The sequence below is a fragment of the Protopterus annectens genome, chromosome 3.part1, assembly GCF_019279795.1.
Source record: "Protopterus annectens isolate FY-2018-M chromosome 3.part1, PAN1.0, whole genome shotgun sequence".
NCBI classification, from domain to species: Eukaryota; Metazoa; Chordata; order Ceratodontiformes; family Protopteridae; genus Protopterus; species Protopterus annectens.
Window position 1 is genome coordinate 900,388,947 of NC_056732.1, and position 21,919 is coordinate 900,410,865.

Consider the following 21,919-nt stretch of genomic DNA (forward strand, 5'->3'; position numbering starts at 1 on the left):
TTTTATCTGCCATGTTAAAAGAAAGAAGGAAACCCAGAAAAAATACCAGCAATGGTACAAGAATTTCCCGAAGGTAAGAAGGAAAGGGGGTTTACCAACGATGGTAAAAAAGAAATTACCTCATGGTAAAGGGGAGGAAAGGAATTGAAAAGATTCAAGAAAGGATAGTCGCTAAATGCAATAAGGTAAGAGAAAACTATCTAATAACTTTTCTGTGAGAAAAGGCTGTTTTAGTATTTGGTATGAAGAAAAATATTGTACTTGGCACAAGAGAAGTAGCTTGACACAACCGAATGACGACACGGCAAACGAAATCTGAGGTAAAAGGGAGAGTTTTAGTTCAAGAGTTTGTAGCTGACACAAGCTTGGAAGATGGCCAGCAGTGCTCTCAGGGTTTATGGGAGCTTGAAAGTTTGTTAAGTTATCACTTAATAGTAGGAAATTAGCCTTAGAATAGTTCCTGAATATTCCAAGGTCCGTTGGGGTTTTATTTTTTACTTCGAAGAAGACCATTTTTTGGTCAGACCTTACTAGAGAAGACATTATATTGGGGCTGTGCAGCACTCTCCCATATTAGTGAGGACCAGACCCAGTGTGGTTGCACCCCTGGTTGGTGTATCGATAACCTGGTCCAGAGAGCTTGTATTAACAAAATCCAGAAATCTCTGTGCCTATACGTTTAATGTTGTTCATGATTCCTAGTTAATAGTGGAATAATTGAAGTTGTCCATGAATATGGTATTAGGTTGGATGGTGAGTGTTTCCAATAAGTTTAAATATATGGAATATGTTTCCTGGGTCATAAAGTGGGCCTATAACATACAAGGAAGTAGTATGGGATTTTGCCTATGGTGATTTGTATGTGGAAGTTGTTTGACCAGGATTGAGGTATATTTATTTTTGATGTAAATCAAGACAACTTCACCTTTAGTACCTGTCTGTAGAAGCTGGTCTAAATGTGTGGAAGGCATTATAACCTGCCACTCTCATTGTCCTCTCCACAGCTTTAAACCACATCTCAGTGACCGCACAGACATCAGCATTCTCGAGCTTCTAATGAGTGGAGTTATTTGTTTAGACTCCTAGCATTGAGCAGTACCACCTTTAGATTTTCTTGTCTTTTATTTGTTATAGCAGAAGTACTTCCAGTTTGGCATTGCCTAAAAAAGGCACCATGGAGGAGGACAATGTTTTAGCTAATATTCGAAAGCCTAGAGGGGAACTTTACAGACCATTCCTGACAAAGAAGCGTGGTATGTACACCATCTCCTTCCATGCTAACAAATATTGTAACCCTTTAGAATGACATTGGGAGGTTGGTATAATGCTTAATGTGTTTGTCTTACAAACACAAAGTGCAGGGTTTGATTCTTACCTGGGGTAATTAGCTAGGCTTAAAATGCCCTACAGGGGATATTAGCCTACTACTAATCTATGAACTTATGACACCAGAAACTAAGACAATTTTTAAATTCAGTAATCTTTTGTTCGTATTGTGGCATCATCCATGGAGAAGGTAAAATGCTGCTCAGTGGTAGGCTCATATCCGCCTAGGACACGTATTTCAAAAACTCCATGACACTTCACTTCATATAGCCTAGGGAGTATGTCTCAAGTCATTTACACCCACGTGGACTATGAATGTATCATACTGGTACCTGTGATCCAATGACCTGAGAACATGTGAAATGTGGCAGAACCTGCACCCTGATAAGCAACTGACCTTGACTGTCTCCTTACTCAGCCTGGTGACAGGGGCATCAGAGTGTCTCACAATGGAGTCTCCAATGACCAGAATGTTGGATTGTGTGGTGGCTTGCCTTATGTGCTTAGAAGTAGAGGCTCCATAAGATGTGGCAGAATGTGTTAATGTTGGTGTTGTTTTCAAAGAGTGCATTTGGGGCTGCTGAGGGTATTTGTTATGTGTACTTCATCTAGGAGGTCTTTGGGGTTTATGAAGGTTACATTTAAGTGCTTCAGTATATGTGGGTCTATGTGTCTGTTTTGAAATGTGTGTGATGGGTGTAGTGTATGTACTACTTGATAACATATTGACATTAGGATTGCCTTTATGTGAGAGCTTTGCCTTCAGTGACATTGTGTAAATAGATCTCTTGCATACCATATCAGCTTGTTTCAGAATTAACTGGTTGTCAGCAAGCATAAGGCAATTTCTACAATGCCTCAGGATGCCCATAATTACAAAGCCGGTAATAGAGATAGTGGGAAAGTTTGCATCCATGGCAACAGACCCTTTTGTATTGATTAGACAGTTGGAGTGAGAATATAAGGTAAAGTCAGGATTTTTTGCTTTGCAACTCTACGGGGCAGTACTTGTCACTGTATCCTAGTTGTACTGTGTGCAGCTAGGTATTTCTGACATTTCAGTTGTGCTTTTACTGGGAAAATATCAACTCAAGGTGTCTGTGTCTATACAGGACACTGGCAAATGCTTAAGTGGAAGCTAATAAGTAGACCCTGATGATTTATGGAAGAAGTATTTAGGCAGATATTGTGAAGTTAGATTAGACAGCAGGAAATCAAGCCATACTTACTGAAAAGAAAAAGATAGCTTGTCAAGAATTATGAAAAGAGGGGAGTCACATGATTGGCTACTGCCTGGCTACTACTAGTGCTAGTCTCACAACAGCATCAATCTGCTGGGATACAATGCTCCTTTTCTTCTTCTCTCACCAGAAGGAAAACATTAGCACCAATTCCAAGATGAGAAGCAGGCCACAGCCTGTTTGGTGATTCACAGTCTTGTCCCAGATGATACAAGGGGCTGTAGGCTTGTTGTAGTCTTTTCCTGGTAGATGTCTTGAATAACCACACCAATTAGGATGGTCAGACACTCACTGCTCAGTTAGAAACAGTCAGGAATCAATGCCCTCTGCTTCTTCTCTCTCCACGAGCAAAATATAAACACAAACTGCAATCTGACACCTATAAAGCACTTATGAGGCTTTCAGGTGATCAGCAGTCTCCAGGAAATAATGACCCTATGCTCCTTCTTTCACCAAGAGCAAAACAGAAGCACTTATCCCAAGAAGACTACTGAGTGGCAGAATGTGGGCTCTCCAGTAATTGGCAGTTTTGAAGTAGATGTTGCAGATTTTAAAGATAAGACAGAATAAATAGTTTAATTTTCTAAAAGCTGCAGTGTGCACTATGCAATTAGATGTGAAACAAGGGTGACTTAAGATTTAGTTATCTAAATGGGGAGCCAGTAATTTTAAAAGATCAAGCTAGATTGGAAGGGGGTGGGCACTTTGTATTCTGAGTTTATGGAATATAGTGGGATGGCCAATAAATTTAAATAGCTGAAGGGGACTGATTTCACAAAATGATAATTTTGTGCTTACTCACAACAGCCAGTGAAACAGGAGAGGGAAGGAGATATGTGGCCAAATTAAAATAAAGGGCATGCTACTAGAAAGACAATTGAGTTTAAAAACAAAACAGCACCAGAGTAAGGGGGTCGGGAGAAAACTTCATTTCTGCGTGACTCTCAAGAGACACAGCTGTGGTCACTTTTCTAGATTATATATGCAATTAAAATATATTACAAATAAAACACAGTAAAAAGAAAATGGTGCAGTGGTGCAGCGGTAGCGTTTTCGCCTCACAGCAAGAGGTTCTCCGGTTCGATGCTGGGGTGTTTTCTGTGTGTAGTCTGCATGTCCTCCCTGCATTCGTATGGATTTCCTCTGGGTACTCCAGTTTACTCCCACATTCAAAGACATGCATCTGGAGCATTTCTCCACAGGCCTCCGCTGAAAATTGGCTTAGTTCCAAGTTGGACTTTCCTGGTTAACAAATGTTAAATAAATAAATAAATCACAATATACAAAACAGAAGAAGGCAATGAAGTAATACAAGAAAGTAAAAACAAACTAACCCTTGTCTCACAGCAAGTTGTGATAGAGTCTGGGTAAGCTTTTCCAGTAACGCCTATGTTGAAAATAGATCTATATCCACCTGTAACATGATGTTCTCTTGCAATATAATAACAGCTATAAATGAAAAGTTGTGCTGTGAATCAACTTATATAGATTTAACTTCATTGTTTGACAGCATCATGCACAAAACACTCATCAATAGGTATTGATGTACAGTAGAGAGACGACTATCTGAACTAATTCAGACCTAGGGTAGTTTGGACAATCAAATTGTTCAGATAATTAAACATATAATTGAACATCTTGAAATAAAATGTATACTTAAGGGGTGAAGTGCCTCCAAAACAAAGTTATAAGTCCAGTAGAAAAAAGAGATTAGAAGCACACCACGACAATCGAAGCCAACTTAAAAAGCTGATGTATCCTTTATTTGTAGAAAGTAAGTGCTTTCACGCCTCACAGGGCGCTTCTTCAGACTTTAATGAAAATAAAAAGTAAAAAACTCCCTTATATCTCTACTTAACTCTTTCTCAAGCCAATGCAATCTCTGAATGTTAATTAGCTAATTAATTCTAATTAATAGCATTTAATGTCCTTGTCTTTAGAGAGATCTTTATAAAGACAGTTGTTGACTGATAGAGTTGTCTAATAAAACTAGCAGTCTACTGTGAGTTTCTAAAAGTAATAATAAAATATTAATAAAATATATTCATACACATGATGTACCTATACGCAAACAGACATACACAAAAAATTCATATAGAAACATTAAAAATATAAAAATACATAAACATATAAATATGAAAATGTAAAAAATACATACATATACATATCCATATCTGTATACTTATATGTGACTCAATCTATACCTCGATATTATGTATAAATATATAAGTATGTGAAAGTATATATATATATATATATATATATATATATATATACATGTGAATAAGTGTATAAAAAATATATATAAAAAATATATATACATATGATACATAAAAAATACATATATATATATATATATATATATATATATATATATATATATATGTGAATATATATGTAGACGTGTGAAGTAAATTTAATGTATGATGGAAATGTGTGTGAATGTAAATGTAAAAGTGAATGTAAAAATGTATATAAAAAAAGTATGTATATGCTTGTATATGTATGTGAGAATCACATGAATGTGTATGTGAGGGTATGTGGTGAAAATCAGTATGAATTAAGTGCAATATGTATACTTAAATGAGAGAAACTAGTGTATGCAAGTGAAGAACTGTATGGAAAGAGCAGTGTTGTTAATGTCTCAATGGTCTATCTTTCAAAAAGGGTTTTAAAGAAACTCTATCATTGAGACCATGTCTAATGTCAGCTTGTAGTCTGATTATCCATTTGTTCTCTTCTTTTTCAGTAAAGTTACTTATGTTTCCTAGCCTTGTGGTGGTATGTATCAGTTCTAAAACCATGAACTTAAATTTATGTGTGGTATCATTATAAATCACATGTTTGGCTAGGGCATTGGTCTCATTCTCTTTGCTTATGGCATATAGGTGCTCCCTAATTCTCTCTCTTAATGTTCTATTCATTTTACCAACATAATACACATTGCATTTCTGACAAACACCTAAATAGACAACATTTCTGGAAGCACAACTAGCATAGAAGTCAAACTCATAACATACTTGTGTGTCAGGATGTATAAAAGTATTTCTATTATATATATATTGACACTGGTTACAATTGTAACAAGGAAAAGTTCCCTTTTTTACTGAAAGTATTCTAGTCTGTTTGTGCTCATAACATAGTAGTCTCTTCAAGGACCTAGTGTTCTTATAACTGAAGCTCGGATGTTGACCTACTATCTTACTAATCTCTTCATCTAAAGTCAAAATTCCCCATTTCTTTCTAATAACATCTGTTATCATTCTATTACAGTTTGTATAAGGGATATTAACTCTTTGTCCAATCTTATTTCTTTTCTGATGAACTACCATATTATTATTCTGTTGTTCAGCACCTTCTATATATGGACGTCCTTTACCTGTTCGATCCACATAATTTAGATTCTCTAAATCTTTTTTATTATAACCCCTGTCTGATAAATCCTTTTCTGTGTCTAATAAGGCTTTTTCAAAAAATTCCTGTTTACTAGTTAACCTTGAGCATCTCAATGCCTGGTTCTTTACCAAGTTTTTATATATATATGTGGGGGATGCATACTGGTTCTGTGTAAGAAGGCATTTCTTCGACAAGGTTTCCTATAGATAGATGTATGTATCTTATCTCTATCTTTTGAAATCAACACATTTAGAAACTCTATAGAATCTTTTGAGCAGTTACTAGTTAATGTTAAAAAGCTAGTGGTGCCATTTATATAGGTAATAAAGTCATTAAGTGATTCATAGTCTCCTCCCCAAATCAAAAAGAGGTCATCCACAAATCTCTTATAAAGTCTAATATATTTAGAAAAACCAGTATGTTGTAGAATATATGTATGTTCCCAGTAAGCAAGTACTAAATTTGCATATGAGTTGGCGCATGGGGTACCCATTGCCACTCCTGTTGTTTGCAAAAAATACTTATCAGCAAATATGAAAACATTATTATTCAAAATTATTTCCAATAACATTATAATCTTAATTACCTCATCCCTTGTTATATCTTTCTGAATTAGGTACAACCTTAAATATTTTAGACCTACATCATTGGGTATACATGTAAATAGGGGCTTTACATCCAGGGTTACTAGATAATCTGTTTCCATCAAGAGCCCATCATTATTTAATGTAGTTAGTGCTTCTAAAAACTGTTGCGTGTCCCTAAGAATAGATGTAGTTGTTTGTACAATAGGTTTTAGCTGTTTCTCTATATAGATGGAGATGCTCTCAGTTAACCATCCCTTGCCTGAGACTATAGGTCTCAGAGGTGGTTTTTGTAGGTTCTTATGAATCTTTGGTAAACCTCTAAACATAGGAACTAGTGGTTTCTCAATAAGAAAGTATTTGTAAAGACCATTATCTATAATAGAGCACATTAGCATATCATATAAATCTGTGTATACATTCTTAATTAAAACATTCAATTCCATGGGAGTTAGGCACTTATAGGTAGTCTGTTCAGACAACATGTCAGTTATTTCTTTCTCATAAAAGTCCTTGTCTAATGTCACAGTGGCACCTCCCTTATCCGCAGGCCTAATCACAATATTTACATTATCCTGTAATTCATTTAAAGCTTGTCTTTCTTCACTAGTTAAATTAAAAAAACTGCGTTTTTGGCTTACAAGATCTATCATTAAACAGTGCTAATAAGTCCGCAGAACATGCTTTTTCAAAACATTCTAAATAACTGTGTAGTGGAGGTATAAAAGTTGATGGTTTAGAAAATACACCGACATTGTTATTCATTAAACCTTGATCATCATTATTGTATAGTAAGCCTAATGCTACATTTCTAGTAAAGCACTTGAGGTCAATTATAATATTAGTTACATCAACAGACTGTGAAGGAATAAAAGATAATCCTTTATTCAAAACAGTTACCTCCATTGACATTAAAGTATGTTTCGATAAGTTCACTATTAAGCCCTTTGTGCTGGCTTCAGAATTTTCTTCTGGAATCCATATGGCTCCTCGGACGTCTTCCTCTTGTGCCCCTTGTAAGTCTAACTCCATTCTTGTCTGTTCATAGGTTTGAACGAAAGGGGAAAATGGAGCTCTTCATGTAATTCCTCTATGGTATCTATTGCTGTCGTTGTTGTTAGCATCGTTTTAGGTCGTACGACCGGTTGAGGATTGTCTTTGAGTGAAGAGACAGGCTCTGGATTGTCCTTAAATGTAGCGACAGGCTCAGCGTGTATCTCCACCACTACCTCTTTCTTGTTTCGTACGCTATTAGCCGGAAATGATGTAATAGAACCGGTAGTGGTGGTAGGAACAGTAACTCGATCATACCGTGTTACTGCTTTCTCAGTGTAAGAGGGAGTTTCAGCATTTCTGGTCCTGATGGACTCCTTCGGCCAGCAGAAGACGTTCCCCTTGGCGAAATCTAGACAGTCCCTTTCTAATTTCCTTTTTTTAGCTAAGAGTAGTCTATTATCATGTATAGATAATGTGGTTGATAGTTCACTAAAAAAAACCCCTATCTGTATGTTATTAAGGGATTTAACCAAAAGTTGATTTAATGTATCTGCTTCGCTTTTCAGTTCAGATTCTATGGTAGTATATTGTTCTATTAAAAGTTCAATATATTTAAAGCTGGTTTCCAAATTAATTTTTTGCCATTTCGACAATAATTCAGGGTATGTGGATCCGAATGTAGGCATTTTCAGTATGCTTAGTCCTCTGGGGACAATTCTAAATGCTAGACATGCTTCCATATGTTTCCTTTGCCATTCCGCATTCTTAATTTTCACTAATACATCTTCCAGTCTCCTCATTGCTTGTAATATATTTACATTTAGTGATAGTCCTTTTTTGTTGGTTTCTGCTTTAGCCAAGCCATTATAGGATAACCTTAGCAGTGGATTACCTTCATTTTGTAGTAGTTGTTCCAAACTATTAATGTTCATCATGTTGCTTCTAGATTCACTCATGTGGGTTCCAGTTGCTTCTGTCATGTCCCCTCAGTATAAAAACACAAAGTACAAAGATAAATCTTGAAATAAAATGTATACTTAAGGGGTGAAGTGCCTCCAAAACAATAAGCCCAGTAGAAAAAAGAGATTAGAAGCACACCACGACAATCGAAGCCAACTTAAAAAGCTGATGTATCCTTTATTTGTAGAAAGTAAGCGCTTTCACGCCTCACAGGGCGCTTCTTCAGACTTTAATGAAAATAAAAAGTAAAAAACTCCCTTATATCTCTACTTAACTCTTTCTCAAGCCAATGAAATCTCTGAATGTTAATTAGCTAATTAATTCTAATTAATAGCATTTAATTTCATTGTCTTTAGAGAGATCTTTATAAAGACAGTTGTTGACTGATAGAGTTGTCTAATAAAACTAGCAGTCTACTGTGAGTTTCTAAAAGTAATAATAAAATATTAATAAAATATATTCATACACATGATGTACCTATACGCAAACAGACATACATAAAAAATTCATATAGAAACATTAAAAATATAAAAATACATAAACATATAAATATGAAAATGTAAAAAATACATACATATACATATCCATATCTGTATACTTATATGTGACTCAATCTATACCTCGATATTATGTATAAATATATAAGTATGTGAAAGTATATATATATATATATATATATATATATATATATATATATATATACATGTGAATAAGTGTATAAAAATTATATATAAAAATATATATACATATGATACATAAAAAATACATATATATATATATCTATATATATATGTGAATATATATGTAGACGTGTGAAGTAAATTTAATGTATGATGGAAATGTGTGTGAATGTAAATGTAAAAGTGAATGTAAAAATGTATATAAAAAAAAGTATGTATATGCTTGTATATGTATGTGAGAATCACATGAATGTGTATGTGAGGGTATGTGGTGAAAATCAGTATGAATTAAGTGCAATATGTATACTTAAATGAGAGAAACTAGTGTATGCAAGTGAAGAACTGTATGGAAAGAGCAGTGTTGTTAATTTCTCAATGGTCTGTCTTTCAAAAAGGGTTTTAAAGAAACTCTATCATTGAGACCATGTCTAATGTCAGCTTGTAGTCTGATTATCCATTTGTTCTCTTCTTTTTCAGTAAAGTTACTTATGTTTCCTAGCCTAGTTTCTCTCATTTAAGTATACATATTGCACTTAATTCATACTGATTTTCACCACATACCCTCACATACACATTCATGTGATTCTCACATACATATACAAGCATATACATACTTTTTTTATATACATTTTTACATTCACTTTTACATTTACATTCACACACATTTCCATCATACATTAAATTTACTTCACACGTCTACATATATATTCATATATATATATATATATATATATATATATATATATATATATATATGTATTTTTTATGTATCATATGTATATATATTTTTTATATATATTTTTTATACACTTATTCACATGTATATATATATATATATATATATGTATATATATATACTTTCACATACTTATATATTTATGCATAATATCGAGGCATAGATTGAGTCACATATAAGTATACAGATATGGATATGTATATGTATGTATTTTTTACATTTTCATATTTATATGTTTATGTATTTTTATATTTTTAATGTTTCTATATGAATTTTTTATGTATGTCTGTTTGCGTATAGGTACATCATGTGTATGAATATATTTTATTAATATTTTATTATTACTTTTAGAAACTCACAGTAGACTGCTAGTTTTATTAGACAACTCTATCAGTCAACAACTGTCTTTATAAAGATCTCTCTCAAGACAAGGAAATTAAATGCTATTAATTAGAATTAATTAGCTAATTAACATTCAGAGATTGCATTGGCTTGAGAAAGAGTTAAGTAGAGATATAAGGGAGTTTTTTACTTTTTATTTTCATTAAAGTCTGAAGAAGCGCCCTGTGAGGCGTGAAAGCGCTTACTTTCTACAAATAAAGGATACATCAGCTTTTTAAGTTGGCTTTGATTGTCGTGGTGTGCTTCTAATATAATTGAACATGATAAAAAAAACTTCTAAAATTTAGTTTTTTTCTGCATGCAGGAATACACTTTTCAACTATTTAGTGATTCCAGTGGACAATAAAGAATATTTTTCACACACGAGTTGGGTAGTAACTCAAAAAACATGCACAAGCAAATGCGTATAATGTTTACATATTCAGACTTTATGATTTTTCCTACCAGAAAACTTTGGAAGGCTGGTTCTGATAACTGACATTTCTGATAATTGACGTTTGGATAATCAACTCTCTACTCTACTCTTGATAAGGAGGATAGCTGCATGGCTTGCAAATATGAAATGGCAAGTAGCAAAAGGCACCTGGACAGGTGAAATTCTTGGCTACAAGCAGGGTATCCCACAGGGCTCTGTCCTAGCCCCCAAACTAATTTATATTGTATCTTAAATCTATTATTTTCATCAGAGGTGTTCTACAGTCTGTATGCAGGTGACTTGAAAAACGGGTAAACTGATTGCATGTGTTGCAAATAGGCCATGTACTGTATACAAATGAACTTGACTAAGTTGCCTATTTGGACACAGGAGACTAGTATGCTGATAAATACATAAAAACTAAGCAAATGAGATTTCAGATAAATAGACTGAAAGGTGAATATTTAATACAGCACACAGTGATTGAAACTGTAGATTCATTTTAGGAGCTGGGTATCTGGTTAGATCCAGCTTTGAGTTTATATTATCATATAAACCAATTGGTTAATGATAGTTATATAGCATTATGTTGAATAAAAGATGTATAATGTCTATGTAATTAGAAAATATGACATCTGTTTAGTTACAATAGGCTCAAACTTGAGAATGGAATAACAATATGGAAACTTTATAAGAAAACAAGCATGAGTAAACTGGAAAAAGTACAATGAAAATATACCAAGAGCATCCATGGATGTGAACACTTACTTTATTATGAATGACTAAAATATTTGACTTGTACATTGTCTCATGCATATTTGAGAGGAGGTCTTTATTCAGGTATATAGGGCATTTAGAGACAACTACCTCTGGCAATGTTTGGGGTTATCAAAAAGTAGTAGAAAATCATCAGACCACCTATGTAGAAGATTCTGTAGGAATGAGAAGTGTACTAATTGGCTCTCTGAGACAGTAGCTGATGCATGGAATAGACTAAGAAATTACTTTAACACAAACACTAGTTTAGATATTTTAAGAACAACCTGACTACTTATAATAATTGTTTGGGTATTGGCAGGTGAGAAGGGAATTATTACCTGTATTTGAAATGTTTGTATGCACGTATGTATGTACCATAAAACTGTGTTCTAGTTAATAGATTTGCCCAGCATTCATCATAGAATGGAGTCTCAGAGAATTTAGCCAAGGAAAGCAAGGAGAAATTCATCAACAACTCAAGATACTTTGGCCATATTCCCAGGGATGCTGTAATACTGACTGTATGAGTGTGTGTATGTGTGTGTGTGTGTGTGTGTGTGTGTGTGTGTGTGTGTGTGTGTGTGTGTGTGTGCATGTGTGCGTGTGTGTGTATGAGTGTGTGCGTGTGTGTGTGCATGTGTGCATGCGTGTGTGCATGCGTGTGTGTGTGTGTGTGTGTGTGTGTGTGTGTGTGTGTGTGTGTGTGTGTGTGTGTGAGCGCACACGTGCGGGCATGTGCATGTGCAAGTGTGTGTGTGTGTGTGTGTGTGTGTGTGTGTGTGTGTGTGTGTGTGTGTGTGTGTGTGTGTGTGTGTGTGTGTGTGTGCTGAGGTTATTTTTGTGGTATTACACAAGTGCATGCATAGTTTACAGGTGGATTTTTTTTCTCGTTTCAAGATTCGCACATTCAGATAATGGGATAATAGGCAAATCCTTTTACTCACCTTGTAGGGCCTATCCCTTGTGTCCGGGAACCAAATATTATCACAGTTGCATGATCAAGGTGAGTACAAATTCTGCCTGGAAAGCAGAGTAGACTATGTATTTTAGGTATTTTGATAATAATGAGAAGAGTTAAAATGGTTGCTATCCATGGGGCACAAGATAGAAGTTTTGAAACTTTGAAATGTAAATAAAAACTAACTAACTAACTAACTAACTAACTAACTAACTAACTAACTAACTAAAAACAAAAAAAAAATATTTTTTTTACACTTCTGCAGGGGGAGGGGGCAAGCTCCCCTGCACCCCCACACCCTCTGCTAATTAAATACACCAACTCCAAGATCATACTGCAATGGGGGTGCAAGCTCCCCTGCACCCACACACCCCATCCTAATTAAGTACATCAACTCCGACATCGTACTGCAGTGAGGAATATGGTAATTATCCAACAACTCCCCATTAATATTCCAAAACGTGCACGCTGATTGGTTAGCGTGCCCGTTGTAAATCATACTTATACTAATGGAAAAAGGTCCGGTCGCCCAGACTTTTTCCATTAGTATAAGTCTTTTTTTTTGTGTATTGGACAGCAATGGAGAATAGAAGATCTCCATTGCTGTTATATCGCTATGTTAAATGAGTTTAACATCGTGAGATAACTTAAAAAAAAGCAACGGATATCTCCTTTTCTCCTTTGCTTTTTTTTAAGATATCTCACTATGTTAAACTCTTTTAACATAGTGAGACACCTTTTAAAAAGCAACGGACATCTTTCTTTCTCTGTTGCTTCCACACACAGCTCTATTGTACTGCGTAACCATATGTGTGCGCAGTACATCAGAACTGCCGCAGAATACTGGACAGCTGCGGAAGGGCAGCAAGGAGGCATTATATAATGCCATTATTTAAGAAAAGTAAGTATTTTTTTTCTTAAATAATGTCATTGTAAAATAGCAATAACCCACTTTTGGGTGTGGCTAATGCTGGATTTACCCATAGTTGTCTTTGTTTGGCCACTCGGGCTTCGCCTTCATGACCAAACCACACCAACTGTGGGTAAATCCAGCATTACCCACACCCAAGCATGGGTTATTGCTTAAATATACCATTCTGTGCTGTATGGCGATCTCCATTTAAATGGTTTGAAGTTTCAAAACTTCGACCTTATGAACTTGACCATACTAAATTCGAAGTTTTGAACTTTGAAATTTAGAAGAAGACCCCCCCCCCACAGACACACACACACACACACACACACACACACACACGCACGCACGCACACACACACACACACACACACACACACACACACACACATATATATATATATATATATATATATATATATACATATATATATATATATATATATATATGGTTTACTATCAAAATGTGGAATGGCCGTTAATTCAAAACTGGGATGGTTGAATGTGTGTTTTCCAGTTTCCGTAAGGTCAATTTGGAAATGTTTGAATCCGCAAAGGTGAATGTTAGTGTGCATTCACTAATATGGGATCAACATTCTGATACTAGATTGCACTACAGTGGAGAGTGGGAAATTTACCCTTTTCCTCACAGTACTGTGATATCAGAGTTGGAATTTATAATAAGTAGGGGGTGTGGGGTGCAGAGGGACTATATTACCGGTAATACAGACTTTCGACATTGGAACTTACGGTGTCCGAATGTCGATTCCATGGTTACCAATCCCGACATTTTGATAATTCTATATTATCAATTTTGGAAAACTAATCTGATCAAAATTGAAAGCACACACACACATATATATATATATATATATATATATATATATATTATATATGCACACACATACACACACATATATCTATATCTATATACATATATATATATATATATATATATATATATATATATATATATATATATATATATATATATATATATATATATATATATATATATATATATATATATATATATATATATATATATATATATCACACACACATATATATATATATATATATATATATATATATATTGTCTTACAGATCTTAAACCAGAAAAAAAAATTATAATTTCTACATCTAGATTAGTTACTTTTAGATTATTTCTTAAGGTATAATGTTCTAACTCTAACTGAACATAAATGGAACTGTTATAAAGTACTTTATTATTGTATATCTTTTCCACATATTTGTGCAATTTGTGTTATGTTTTGTATGCTAACAGGCTACTTTCTGTAGCCCAGGGTTTTAATAATTCACCATATATTTTCAAACTGTGTGAGTTCAAGCATATTACTTAAATCGACAGTGTTCTGGGGAACATGGTTTATGCTTCTTGGTAGTCTCCAGGACTGCTTGCCTAGTAACAACCAATGAAAATATGCACCTCCATCTAAATGAGAAGTAATTTTGTCAGTATGCAATGGCCTCCATATTCCTCCCATTTATAGAAGAGGGGGCATGGAATCTCCCTTACTGGCTACATTTAGAGTTTCTCACACAAACATTGCCTTAACATTGCAGCTCCACATATTACACAGCAGTCACTCAGGGGCCCTAAGCAATATGCACTCCCCTCAGCCTATACCTATGAAAATGAGCTACATTGGCTAGATAAAGCAACCTCAACTGGTCCACAGCCTTAGCAACAGAAGGTATCCTCTGCCAGAACTGCAGTTCAGTTGTGTCATACATGACAATATGCCCAAGCTGATAACAGACATATCACTTTGATTTCTTCATCTGTTTTCTGGACTTTTCTCCTTAGCTTGTTAGTTTGAGCAAGGTTTTCCTTAACAATTTCAGAACACTATGTTTTATTTTGAATTTCTTAATGATGTGTCTTTCCACAAAGTTATGTTACTCATTTGAAAATGCTGCTTACTGCATTTTGTTCTGTCCTTGCCTGCTGTATTGGAAACCATATTATTGCATTTTGGATGTGTGTTTGTATACATTAAACACAAGTGCTAAATCTGTTGAGTTAGACTTCACAGTTGAGTATATTCAACACTGGTTGCATGTGCGTCATTCTGCATGCTTTTTATTCTACATAGTTATGTTTCTTCAGCTTCAGATTTAGGAACTGCTTAATCTATGATCTCTCCAAGCATTATAGTCTGATCATCACTACAAATCTGTATAGCTGCTTCTGTGGCTTTTCTGCTCTGTATGTCTTTTTGTTCTTTTGTTGGTCACTTCTCTCAGCCTCAGAAAGTTATTGTAAGTCTTCTACTTTATTTTCCTTTTACAACTTTGTTACATCAGTATGACCTTTTTGCATCATCTTGGCATGAGAAGCAAGATTTGTCAAACAGTATTTTAATTTACTGGTTGCTGCTTTGAACTTTATTTTCAGTATCTACTTTATTACACTTAGTGATTAGCTGGAGAAGAGAAAAATACTGTTCCTTTAGTCTGCGACTTAGCTTCCTCATATTTTTCTTCAGAATGTGAATAAGTCTTTCACTTTTTGGCATTTTGCTACAGCTCCCGTATGTGTTGATAAAGTACACTCAAGTCACATTTATTGCATCTCTATAATGCTATGCAAATAGCCTTTTGTATTCCTCACTGATGAGAGCAAATTGTTTACTTTCATCACACGTCCTGATATTCTTCTTACACATGAAGCAAGACACTGTTAAACTTTTGTGGTTCTTGCCACAATTTCCCTTTATACCCTATAAAATAAAAAGTAAGCTTGGGTTTGACACTGACTTCTATTTTGTATTTTGAGTTCCAGCACTAGGTTACATTTTTCCATTTCAATTTATTGTATCACTTGATTTAGTACATTCAAGTTTTATTTTGTGTTTGACTCATCCTACTTGTATAGAAAGTTCAGACAACCTTTTTGGCAAATTTAATTTTATTTTGCAAGTTCTTTTCTTATAGTATCTCTACAAAGGCTTCTGTCTCTTTCTCTACATAACCATTCCATTTATAGCCAGTAGATAGGGCGTCCTTCATTCTTGGCAAGAGTGTGGGATCCTTCCTCCCATTAACCTCAGGATTGTCACTAGGGATACTATACAACATACATGTATAACATATCTAAATAAATAAAATATTATTTTTACATTTTCATCACCAGCCAATAACCTAGAAAAGCTCAATGCCATAATATTTCAGAAACCTTCTGTTCCATTGCTGCTATTAATACTCTATGCTTTAGGAAAGTGTAGTTATCTTAACATTTCTACCTTTGCAGCTAATGCGCTTATTTTTTCTTACAAAGCTACACAATATTGAACAAATCTAATTTTTTTCATCATTCTTGGTTAACTATTTCTTCCTTAACCAAATTTCTTGAAATGATCTCCACTCTTTTTTGTTTTAAAGAACTACTTTCTTAACCACAAAATCAAAGGAAAAAAAAAAAAGAAAAAAAAATCGTGTTCTGCTCTTCAGCATTATCTGTTCCAGCTCACTTAAAACCTTCAGAGCCTGAGCTAATACTTTCAAATAACTTTTTAGTTTGCATAGTTGCAGCAGTAAACTGCAAAGCTTTTTGATGTAAAGTACATTGCTCTTTGGCATACTTAGTTGGCCAACACAATTTCTTTGGAGAGCCTGTGTTGCTATACCTTGTAATAGCTTAATATTTGTTCGATTTCTATGATATCAGCACTGGTTTCATTTTGCTTATTACCTCCTTTATTTCTCAACTTCAGTACAGGCAGTTCATGATTAATTTCACCATGTTTGCACATCATTTTATTTCTTGTGTTGCACAGTAATTGACCCCCATTACACTGTCAGAGGGCTTATATTTTTATAAACCATGAGCTTTTTCTTGCTTTACACAAGTTACTTTCTTTCCCTTGTTAGACAGCTTAACAATCTTGCAACAACCTTTCAAAAATGCCAACAGAACTTTGTTAAAGCAATGTTGCCCTCACATTCCACACACATAGTAAAACAAAAGAAAAGACCCTCTTTGTTCATAGTAGTCCACTGTTATATTCCTGTAGGTATTTTCCAGGCAGACAGCTAACTAGAGTAGGATGTACTTCTTCTTTTGGCTTTTTCGGTTAGGGGTCACCACAGCGGGAACTCCAGTCTGCTAATGATTGGTAGTTGATTTTTACATGCTGAGTTACCAGCCCTGATGCACAACCTTAAATGAATGAACACCCATTCACGCATGTCTCCACACAGAAGATGCTCTAGCTGAGAATCGAACCGGACAGCGTCTTACTGTGAGGCAACAACACTGCCACAGCACCACCACTGTGCACATTCTCAAAAACAAGCAATGAAAACATGAAACGATCCTTTTTTGAGCCTTATGTTATCCAGTTTGTTCAAAGTAATTTGTGCTTTTGTCTATCTGATTTCATCAGATACAATGTTTATTTCTAAACAGCATTACAATTATAGCATTTTAAATAACCCTAAACAAAGAGGTGTGGTGGAAAACAGCCCTTATAATTTGGAGTAAAGTTATGCTTCCAGATTTGCTTAGTTGGACCTGTTGTTTGGAGGGGAGGCCAAGTCCCTAATTAGAATAAGAGTTACTGATTACCTAATAGGCCATCTAATTCAGACGGAGACTAAGTCCCTAGATAGACTATGGGTCATAGACTTGATAGGCTGTTATCCACCTCTGTTTCCTTATTAAGGAAAATGTTTCATTCACAATGTTATAAAAAAAAAAATAATTAAAAAAAATGATTTTTAGCAGAATATTTTAGCCTTTGAAAAGCCATTTATTTTTAGAGGTTTATGGGAATGACATGTATGTGGGAGTCAGCATAAACAGTGAATCAATGGTGTCTAATGTTAAGGGCATCTAGTAACATTTATCTATATAGTGAATCTATCTGAAATTAAAATGTACTGAAAAAATCAGTAAAATAGGAATGTTTATGGGTCCAGAGTTAGCTAACTGAAAGATCCATCTAGTATTAAAGTAAATGTTTTCACCCCTGTACCGAACCTTCTTCAGATTACCAGACATCCAAAAAGAAACCTATAACATTTAATGAATCAGAAATCAAAAATACAATTTGGCATAAAAAACTATGGTAGGTGAGTGTTATTTTTTGTTTCCATGTTTCAGCTTCAGATGTTCGATCACAAGTGCCCTTCAGTTCAAAAACTTCACCATAGGACTTTCTATTAATTCCAATAAAAAACAATACTCACCATGGAATATGCCCCTTTGGATTTTTATCCCTGTGATGATAATTTGTCCTTTATCATGGCTTAGCTCCAGAGTGGTTTGCCAGTGTCTCATGGTCACTGTAATGTAACTGATCAATGTAGGGCATATCTTATACATCTCTAAGCACTCCTTTATCCATGAATGTAGGACGATGTCAAAAGCTTTATTTTTTTTTTTGCAATTAATCTATGCCATACTTTGATTCTTCCCCTTTTTACAATTCTCCATTATGACTTTAACAACAAATGATCCTTTGTTCCATAGGACTTTCTTTTGTTACCCTTTTGTTCTATTGCCATAATTAAGTTTTCTTCTAACTGACTATAAACTCTGTCAGGTTTAATTCCAGTCTATACTTTATACAGTGTCAGGTGGCCAGTACAGCATTATTTTTATAAATACAGATTTTGCACTGCTACAACATTTGCCAACACTGTTTATATTAGTTACTACTGGACTTTCTGTAAGTACACTACTTTTGTACACTTTTAACAAGCAAGACTTTCTAACATTTGAAAAGCAATAAATGTTCACAAACCACAGGTAGTTTGAGACAAACATGTTTCATAGCTCATATAAAATACTGTAAGCCACTCTTATTAGTTTGAAAATTCACCAGTTTTGCCATACTTACTAAAAATTACTTTCACCAGTATTCTCTCAAGCATATGTCCAACTGCAAGAATATTTTCTCAACAGATCTATTTCAACAGCTTAGAATACATTCACTAAGAATATCTGGCAAACAGTATGGCACCAATTTGGCATACTCGTTAATAAGTACTACTTTAGCAGTTCCGTATTAGTTTTGTTAACAATTCATCAATAAATGTCATGCTGCCACTGTTTTTATGCAATTCTTTTAAAACTTGGTTCAAGAATTGTTTCACTTACTTCAGTTTCAAGAGTCATGATTCTATGTTTAGATCTGTGCATTAGCATCTGCTTGGGTGTTTCAAAGACAGAAGCCTTTCAATATTTAACATTAATTGAGAAGGCTTGATTGGGAATCTTGCTTGCTTTAACTCCATTTCAGTTGTTCAGAATACATCATTTATGGACTTGTCTTTTAATAGACTCTCAGTGACTGATAAATATTCTTATTCCTTTTCATTGTGGTTATTCACAGCAGAATTTGCATTTTGGTAAAAAAGTAGCAGACTCTAAGTAAACCTTTACTAATGTCCCTTTTTCAATAGGTGGATGTGGTATTACACAGACAGCAACAGATTTAGAAGCAAATGAACCCACTAGCAATAGCAATGCTGATATTCTTTCAGAAACATGAACTATTTTAGTTTGCTTTATTTTAGACCAATATTTGCCTGCAAAAAAAAAAAAAAAAAACAGCAGTCTAATACATAATGCATACTAGAAGCAAAACATTTGTTTTTATGCATTTTATTTTCAGTGAGTTGATTAAAACACATGAAAACTAGTATATTTCTGCGTTATAAAATTCAAAAGGGAAAAAACCCACAATCCTACATAGCCCTTCATTTTATAGGAAGACAATGGGGTGCCCTTCATTCTGGGCAGGTACGTGGGTTCCTTCGTCCATGCTAGCCCAGTGTTACAGCCCTACACACTTGATGGTTGCTATAAGGAGGCACTACACCAGAGTATGCACAAAACATACAGTAATAAACAAATTAATGCAATTTTCTTTTCAGATTTTTAAACTGAATTGTTGCCTTTCATTTACAGTTGTCATCTCCTTTGTCTCCACCCTAAGAAGCAATAGTCTTCACCAGTCTCCTGCATATATTCTATTTCTTCATGCTCACATCTGTACTGCTACCATGACTCTTTTACATGGGGAACGGGATTGCATACCTATCCATTATCTTTAGTAGTCTGTTACATTTGCCTGCACTAAAACCATTTCTCCATGATAAATTTAACAGTAATTGCACACACATTATTAAGCGATAAATAATGACTTAGGAGTTCTCTACAGAATTGTGTGCAATGGCCATTTTTCACATCACTAAGAGCTCTTATGAAGCTAATTAGTGCAACCTCCTGAAGCATTCTAAAAGTGAGGCATAACAGACTATTGCAATAAGCTGCCTCTAACTGGTCTTTTCAGCAAAGATGCAGTTAAGACATAAATGTGGACTAATTGTGCAAACTTAACTTGTTCTTTCAGTAGCAATGCAACTACATATACCAGAAAGCAACTGTTTTCAGACATAAGCACACATTATTTCCTGCGAAAGCTACACAATCTTACTTTCAATGGGACTTTGATCAAAAGACCTTCATTTTAAAAAGAAAAATAGACATAAACCTTTAATGTGCAAGAAATCCTGACCATTCTTTCTTCTATTTTTGGACTATGGGCCTGATGGACTTTACACAAACCTGGGATTAGTAAAGGGTCTTTACATGTACAACAGCAGAAATAGAATACAGTCTGCTTTTATGGAGTCAGTATCTTCATACTGTTATATTTTGTCTGAAAAGTACTTGTAATTATCGGTGACTATAGAAAATCAGTGGCGGTTAGATTTACAGCAATCTCCAGTTAGGGGCAATAGAATTTGCTTGTTTATTTTCCTTTGTAGACTGGGATAGGCCATCTGAGTTAATAAATAGACCCATTTTCAGTAATGTCCTGGGAAGAAAAGCATTAATAGATACAAAAAGCAAAACACGAATTGCAAATGAAGAAATGCAGAGATCAAAACTCAGTTAAATTATATATTCACAGACTGTTATATATTAAAATACAGTTATCCTCCAATTGTCTAATATGCTACAAAAATAAAAATATCAATGCAATATTACAGAAAGGAGCAGTGAAGGTATAGCATTACAATATGAATCAGCTATTAATGTATAGTTATTAACATATGTAATTAGGGTGTTTCTAGAAATTAATCTGATTTGAAAAAGAAGGAAGCGAGCACTACAGTGCAACTGTAAATGTTGTATGGGAAGAAAACAGAGTAATATGGATTGTTGAAAGATTCTAGCAAGACATTAGGGATGTTTATCTATTTATTTGTTCATTTATCTATGTTATCCAGGAAAGTCTGACTGGGATAAAATACATTTTTAGTGGAGGCCTTGGGGAAAAATGTTATGTGATTGTTTAACTGTGTTTGATGATTTTTGTTAACCCCTAATGGAAACCAAAGGTTTGCACATGAGTGTGTGTGTGTGTGTGTGTGTGTGTGTGTGTGTGTGTGTGTGTGTGTGTGTGTGTGTGTGTGTCTCCACTCTTAGTAAGACTGTAATAAAAGACATTCAAGTGAGAGGAAGATGATTGAAATCCAGGGAAATCTGTAATTATAACTCAGATCTATAGC